Source organism: Muntiacus reevesi, chromosome 14, assembly GCF_963930625.1.
Source record: "Muntiacus reevesi chromosome 14, mMunRee1.1, whole genome shotgun sequence".
NCBI classification, from domain to species: Eukaryota; Metazoa; Chordata; class Mammalia; order Artiodactyla; family Cervidae; genus Muntiacus; species Muntiacus reevesi.
Window position 1 is genome coordinate 67,318,243 of NC_089262.1, and position 7,609 is coordinate 67,325,851.

The 7,609-nt window shown below is 40.1% G+C and overlaps 1 long non-coding RNA gene across 1 annotated transcript; it reads left to right on the forward strand.

Annotated features, from left to right (window-relative positions):
- Positions 1 to 23: 23 nt before the first annotated feature.
- On the forward strand, positions 24 to 3,643 carry LOC136146599 (uncharacterized). The gene is made up of 3 exons (XR_010659024.1): positions 24 to 391; positions 1,225 to 1,350; positions 3,541 to 3,643. It is a non-coding gene; the product is annotated as an uncharacterized lncRNA (long non-coding RNA).
- The last annotated feature ends 3,966 nt before the right edge of the window (positions 3,644 to 7,609 follow it).

Sequence of the window (7,609 nt, forward strand, 5' to 3'; positions counted from 1 at the left end):
GATGTAGTGTGAAAATGAGTAAATCACATTCCAGACACAGTGTCATCCAGAGGCATTCTGATGGAATAAAGATGGACACAAATTCTTTGATTCTCCTCCCATTGGGAAGTTGCATCTCTACCCCTCCTTTTCAGTCTAAGTGGATTCTGTCACTGGCTGACCAATAGAATATGACAGAAACAACACTGTGCTAGTTTCCAGGTTCCATCCTCAAGCTATGGGTACCTTCTATTTCCTGCCGCTTGGAACACGCACTCCTGGAAGCCAGCTGCGGGGCTGTGAGAAGTCCGAGCTGCGTGGAGAGGCCACATCTATGTGCTCCAATCAGCATCCCCAGACGAGCTCAACTGCAGGCCTGTGAATGCACCTCGGACAACCAGCAATGTCACAGGTTGAGATGCCTCCAACTGCAGCTGCTAACTGACTCCATTTATGTGAAAGACCCCCAGGAAGATCCATCCAGCTGAGCTCAGTCAACTCACACAACTGTGGAAAATAAAAATAAGTTGTTGGTTTAAGACACTGAGTTTAGGGATGATTTGTTAACTCATAGCAAAAAAAAAAAAGGGAGCACTAGCCGTTGTTAGCTGGCACTGTTGCATCTGAAATAAAATTTGAAAAGTGTTACAAAAAATAGATGGTGACATCACATTTCTGTAGAGCTATCTTTCAAATTCAAATGGAGAAACACTAAGTAGAATGTACTGTTTCTTACCATTCCAAGTTATATACAGATGTGATGATCAAAGAAACCAAGAAAAAATCAACGCAGGATAGTCTTTCATGTTTGGAAATGATAAGATACTACTTTGTGCACATCACTTTACAGTTTACCACAACCCTGAGAAATATGAATAGTACCATTTCACTTTTTGTCTTTTTTATCCTCCTTCCCTCCCTCACTTCCTTGTCTCTGCCTCCATTTTCCAAGTTGTTTTCACTCCACTGCACTCACCCTCAACAGAAGCCTGTTTTATCTCCATAATCTCCCCCATTATATTTATAGTACATGAGATACAAAGGAGGCTGCTCAAGCTGGGTCCATTTGAAGTCTGTAAGCAGTCTCTAAGGTGAAAGGGTAAACCTGAGCAGAATTTCACCCAGCAATACCCTCATGTGCTACCTTTCCATGACAACAAAAATACCAGATGTATAAATCCTTGTTATTCTCAAGGACAGAGTTTAAGTATTTTCCAGTGTTTTACAACTCTGTTTTCCTTCTAGGTATCCCAAAGTTGATCACATCTGATATGGTTAAGGAAGGTGCCACTGTAATCGACGTTAGTATCAACTATATCCATGACCCAATCACAGGAAAGACAAAACTTGTTGGAGATGTGGACTTTAAAGGTAATAAACTGCATCTTTTTTGACGAGTGAAGAAAAACAGAGGTTCAACTTTGCATGTTTTGATAGTTGAAAGAGAGATTTTCTATTTGATTGGGGCATTACTTTTTATAATTTTTTTTAAGATTATTTATTTTGGCTGTGGTGGATCTTTGTTGCTTCACAGACTTTTCTCTAGTTGCCGTGAGCAGGGGCTACTCTTCATTGTGTTGCACAGGCTTCTCATTGCAGTGGTTTCTCTTGTGGAGCACGGATTCTAGGCTTGCAGGCTTCAGTAGTTGCAGCTCATGGGTTCAGCAGTTGCAGCTCACAGGCTGTAGAGCCCTAGCTCAGTAGTTGTGGCACATGGGCCTAGTTGCTTCACGGCACGTGGGATCTTCCTAGACCAAGGTTTGAACCCGTGTCCCCTGCATTGGCAGGCAGATTCTTAACCACTAGAGCATCAGGGAAGCCCTGATGATTATTATTAATCATTACATTAATCTTTCCTCTGATGGAAAAGAGTTTAATGACACTCACATATTTCCTTCCTTCTGCCTGACTCCTTTCCTTCCTACCTTCCTTCTTTCTTTCCTTCTGTCCTTCTTTTCCTCCTCTTCCTTCTTGGGAGAAAAATATAATAACATCACTAATATTTAGTTTTAAGATTAAATTCCTTGTAGTGCAGTTTTCTTAGTGAGCATTGTTTTGACTGTTGGGAGCATATCTCTGTCCTTCATCATCCATGTTTTATACTCAGCCATTCATTCTCAGAGCCAGAAGGCGTCTTGGGATGTGTTTGCTAGCCTTCACTATATTTCAGATCTAAATAGTTCCCTGGATAATTCAAGTCGTTATCCCTCACTTGTGTTTTAAAGAGGATGAGAAAGAGGAGTTAGGTTAACATTACTATGGCCAATGAAGGAGATAAAGCAACGAATGTCTAGAAACAAAAGAAATTCTAACCCAATGCCTTTGCTGTATAGATGAAGAAACTTAACCCTGAGATAGATATATTTTTAGATGTCTGACCCCTAATCCAATTTTACTTCCAGTATCTTTGTCAAATACTTACCTGCACTGGCCTTTTCAGTATAATCTAGGAATCTTAGCTAATAATACATGCATATAATAAAATAGAGATATTTTCATATTAGAAATATTTTATATATTGGATTACTCCTTGGAAGGAAAGTTATGACCAACCTAGATAGCATATTTAAAAGGAGAGACATTACTTTGCCAACAAAGGTCTGTCTAGTCAAGGCTATGGTTTTTCCAGTAGTCATGTATGGATGTGAGAGTTGGACTGTGAAGAAAGCTGAGCGCCAAAGAATTGATGCTTTTGAACTGTGGTGTTGGAGAACACTGTTGAGAGTCCCCTGGACTGCAAGAAGCTCCAACCAGTCCATCCTAAAGGAGATCAGTCCTGGGTGTTCATTGGAAGGACTGATGCTGAAGCTGAAACTCCAATACTTTGGCCACCTCAGGTGAAGTGTTGACTCATTGGAAAAGACCTAATGCTGAGAAGGACTGGGGGCAGAAGGAGAAGGGGACGACAGGATGAGATGGCTGGATGGCATCACTGACTCAATGGACATGGGTTTGGGTAGACTCCAGGAGTTGGTGATGGACAGGGAGGCCTGGCGTGCTGCAATTCATGGGGTCACAAAGAGTCGGACACGACTGAGCGAATGAACTGATATATTGGATTGGTCATTCTGGCCAAAAAAGCAGGGTCATGCAAGAACTTCCTTAAGTTAAAAGTGTGTCTTTACAGACAAATTGAAAGGAAAAATCATGCTCTTTCTAAAAATAATTCAAACTTCACATGTTCTGTTGGAATTTGGTCATTAGCTGATGGTTTGCCTAAAAAGAAAAGGGAAGCCTGAAGACAAAAACTCTGGAGACAGGATGATGAAGAGAGCAAAGTACAGATGAACCTTATCATCTGCTGCCCTCACAGGCTGTCATTCATGGAGCCCTGCCAACCTAGCAAGGTGGCTCTCCAAGTGAACATGTGTGTCTGTATGCATGTGTGTGTCCATACTGACCTCTTTAGGAAATGACCTCTTTTCTTTATTTAATTTTTCATGTTCAATCACTAATGTCAGGTATCAATAATATATTTGAATTTCTCAACTTGAAATTTCAAGTAAGGATAGATTTCATTTTAAAAAAGTTGACCTTATTTATTTATTTTTTTTTTTACAGTCATTCTGCTTCTGGGTTACATTATAGTTACTGTGTGTTTATTGCAAAATCACCACACACTTATGATGCATCCAGATGGCATCGACAGCACATGACAACCAGCTCAATGCAAGAAAGCAGGGTGTTAAACACAGCTCACAACCTTGACTGTGCTTGTGGGGCAAGCTTACCTAGCTGGCAATTGGCAGTGTTTTATAAGACCCTTCTCCTATATGATATTTCATTTAATTCAGATTTTATGAAAAACGGTTTTAAAAAATGAGCATTTTGGGGTGGGTACATACACTGTCTCTTATAGATATACAATCTCTTGGTAGTATCTATTAAATTACAGTTATGCGTATCTAACTATATAATGAAACAAAAAAGGACATGACCATGAGAGACTAAGATATAAGGAAGAGCACTGGGCTGAGAGACTGAAGAGGTGCTCTAAGACCGAGTATTGCAACCCGTTAACTTAGCAACCTCTCTGGCCCTTGGACTGCAAGGAGATCCAACCAGTCCATCCTAAAGCAGATCAGTCCTGGGTGTTCACTGGAAGGACTGATGCTGAAGCTGAAACTCCAATACTTTGGCCACCTCATGCGAAGAGTTGACTCATTGGAAAAGATCCTGATGCTGGGAGGGATTGGGGGCAGGAGGAGAAGGGGACGACAGAGGATGAGATGGCTGGATGGCATCACTGACTCGATGGACATGTGTCTGGGTAAACTCCAGGAGTTGGTGATGAACAGGGAGGCCTGGCGTGCTGCAGTTCATGGGGTCACAAAGAGTCGGACACGACTGAGCAACTGAACTGAACTGAACTGACTGGCAATGTTGTTATCAGTTGCAGCAATGATGGCAGTCCTTCCAGCTCTAACACTTGGTGCATCCTGGACATTCAGCTGAGTGTTGCCATGAGACTGTGTAAAAGCACAGAAACTTTCAGAAAGTCAGGTTTTTCTGATCCTAACATAAAACACGCCTATGTGATTTGTAATATTACTCTTGTCGCCCTGCTGGTTCATGGAGTCAGAGCCCTAAGACCTGGACCTAGGGTGCTGCTCTCAGCATAAAGGTGATGAACAGACTGCAAATTTATGAGCTATGACTTAAATTCGTTTATTTCCAAATTCAATTGACTACAGTATATGTGGGCCAATAATATATGAATGGGGGCTTCACTGGGGGCTCAGCGGTAAAGAATCCACCTGCCAATACAAGAGACATGGATTTGATCCCTGGGTGGGGAAGATCCCCTGGAGAAGGAAATGGTAGCTCACTCCAGTATTCTTGCCTGGGAAATCCCCTGGACAGAGGAGCCTGGTGGGCTACAGTCCACGCGGCCACAGAGTCAAACACAACTTAGCAACTAAACTACAACAACAACAAATGTATACATGACAGAAAGAACTCAACAAAGGCTCTTCGTAGATTTTGAGAGCCATCCTCTTACCAAGTAAGTCTGAACTATACTGAATTTGGCCATCTACTGGTCTGTGCTGCTTTATTCACTAAAAATTACATGTTGTAGTGAATAATACACCTCACACAGTAGCTGAAATACTCAGGAAAAATGTAAGCATTTGAAAATTTGGGGACAAGGACTAGAAACTTGCAATTACAGACCTGTTCTCTCATGTGCTTCTTAAACTTTTAACTCAGATCATCATTTCTGAACAATTCTGTCTTAATTAAATTTGTTTAAAAGACAGGTATGTGGACATATAAAAGGTGTGATGTAAAGAACACATGAAAACTGATTTTTAGTGTGGTTATTATTTAATCTAAAGGGAAAAGCCTATGTGAGTAGATTAAAAAATGTTAAGATCATAAAAATCAAAATGAAAAAAATCCATGGAGTTTTATGTAAGTCTACATGATCTCAGCAGTAAATTAAATCTCACCTACACCCTTTACCAGGTAAGATGTAACTTTTATTATGTAATCTACAGTATATGAAAATAATATGAGTTAATATATCTCATATTCAAACAATGCTTTCTAATGTTCATGTTGCCATTATACAGATTTCCTCTTTGGTCTTCATACTTACCAGGAATGAAGGTAGAAAAGATATTATCCTCATTTTAAAGATGAAGCTCAAAATTTTGAGACTTAGCCACTCTCAAACTACTACTGAGAGGAAAGTCCAGAAATCAAATCCCCATCTCTTCGCACTAAAACAAGCTTTTCTTTCTGTGTTAGATACAAATCATAAATATAAATCATCTTAAATAACGGTCATAAATTAATAGGAGAAAGGGTCCCTATCCCTTCTAATCAAGACATTTGATAATTCTAAAATATCCCAAGGAAGGCAGTGTTTCTTCTTCTTCTTGTTGTTCAGTCATTCAGTCAGGAGACTGTGACTCCATGGACTCTAGCACATTAGGCTTCCCTGTCCATCACCAACTCCTGGAGCCTGCTCAAACCTATGTCCATTGAGTTGGTGATGCCATCCAACCATCTCATCCTCTGTTGTCCTCTTCTCCTCCTGCCCTCAATCTTCCCAGCATCGGATATTTTCTAAGTCGGCTCTTTGAATCAGGGGGCCAAAGTACTGGAGTTTCGGTTTCTGCATCAGTCCTTCCAATGAATATTTAGGACTGACTTCCTTTAGGATTAACTGGTATAATATCCTTGCAGTCCAAGGGACTCTCAAGAGTCTTCTCCAACACCACAGTTTAAAAGCATCAATTTTTCAGCGCTCAGCCTTCTTTATGGTCCAGCTCTCACAACCATATGTGACTATTGAAAGAACCATAGCTTTTACTATATGGACCTTTGTTGGCAAAGTAGTGTCTCTGCTTTTTAATGTGCTGTCTAGGTTTTCCATTGCTTTTCTTCCAAGGAGCAAGCATCTTTTAATTTCAAGGCTACAGTCACCATCTGCAGTGATTTTGGAGCCCAAGAAAATAAAGTCTGTCAGTGTTTCCATTGTTTCCCCATCTTATTTCCCATGAAGTAATGGGACCAGGTGCCATGATCTTAGTTTTCTGAATGCTGAATTTTATGCCAGCTTTTTCACTCTCCTCTTTCACCTTCATCAACAGGCTCTTTAGTTCCTCTTTGCTTTGTTTCTTCTAGACCTCCACAGACAACAGTACTCTTGAATTAACTAACATATTCCTGGAGGCTCAGACAGTAAAGAATCTGCCTGCAACGCAGGAGATCCAGGTTCAATCCCTGGGTCAGGAAGATGCCCTGGAGAAGGAAATGGCAAGTCACTCCAGTCTTCCTGCCCAGAGAATCCCATGGACAGAGGATTCTGGTGGGTTATAGTCCATGGGGTTGCAGAGTCAGACATGACTGAGCAACTAACATGTTTCTTAACATACTCACAAAAGCATCAAACAGTTTACAGCAAATACTACCTTTTGTTAAATGAGTAATAGAAATAAATATATTTCATGATTTTGAATGGCTGCTACTGAAAGTCCCCTGATGTCTCATCCCTGTGGCCCGTGACTTGAAAAGAAACAATCACAAGTTTCAGTTGCACTAATTTTTTTCCTAATTGTTATAAAACATTTTTGATTCATAGAATACACTGGCAAACAACCAACCAGTGAATATCCTATACAAATGAATGGGAAAACTGGCACTATTCACTTTGTATGTGTTTTTCCCATCTATTTAATAATATGAAAAATCATTAAATCATGCCAGGAGAAAAGTTTTTAATTAAATTCATAATAGCACAATAGAACAGCTCAAGGAATGTCCTTGTAGACCATGCTTTAGAACTACAACACTGAATATATATTTCTGTGATTTATTTATAATATGTTTAACTGCCTATGGACAAAAAACAACAACAAAAAGAAAACAAACAAATTACTGGCTTATTTTCCATCCAAGGATTTTCACCTTACTGTTTAAAAGTACTTTTTTTCCACTTTCGCAATGCCTGTTGGATAAGGATAAGCTCATTAGTACAGTAAATATATTCTTTAGCTCGATTAGGTCTTTTGTCCTATGTTTTCCTCCCTCCGTATACTCCATCCCTTTTCCTACCATCATTATCACACATCTTTACCTCAGGTCATACCAATCTGTGTCCCATTGCCAAGCCCTCAGC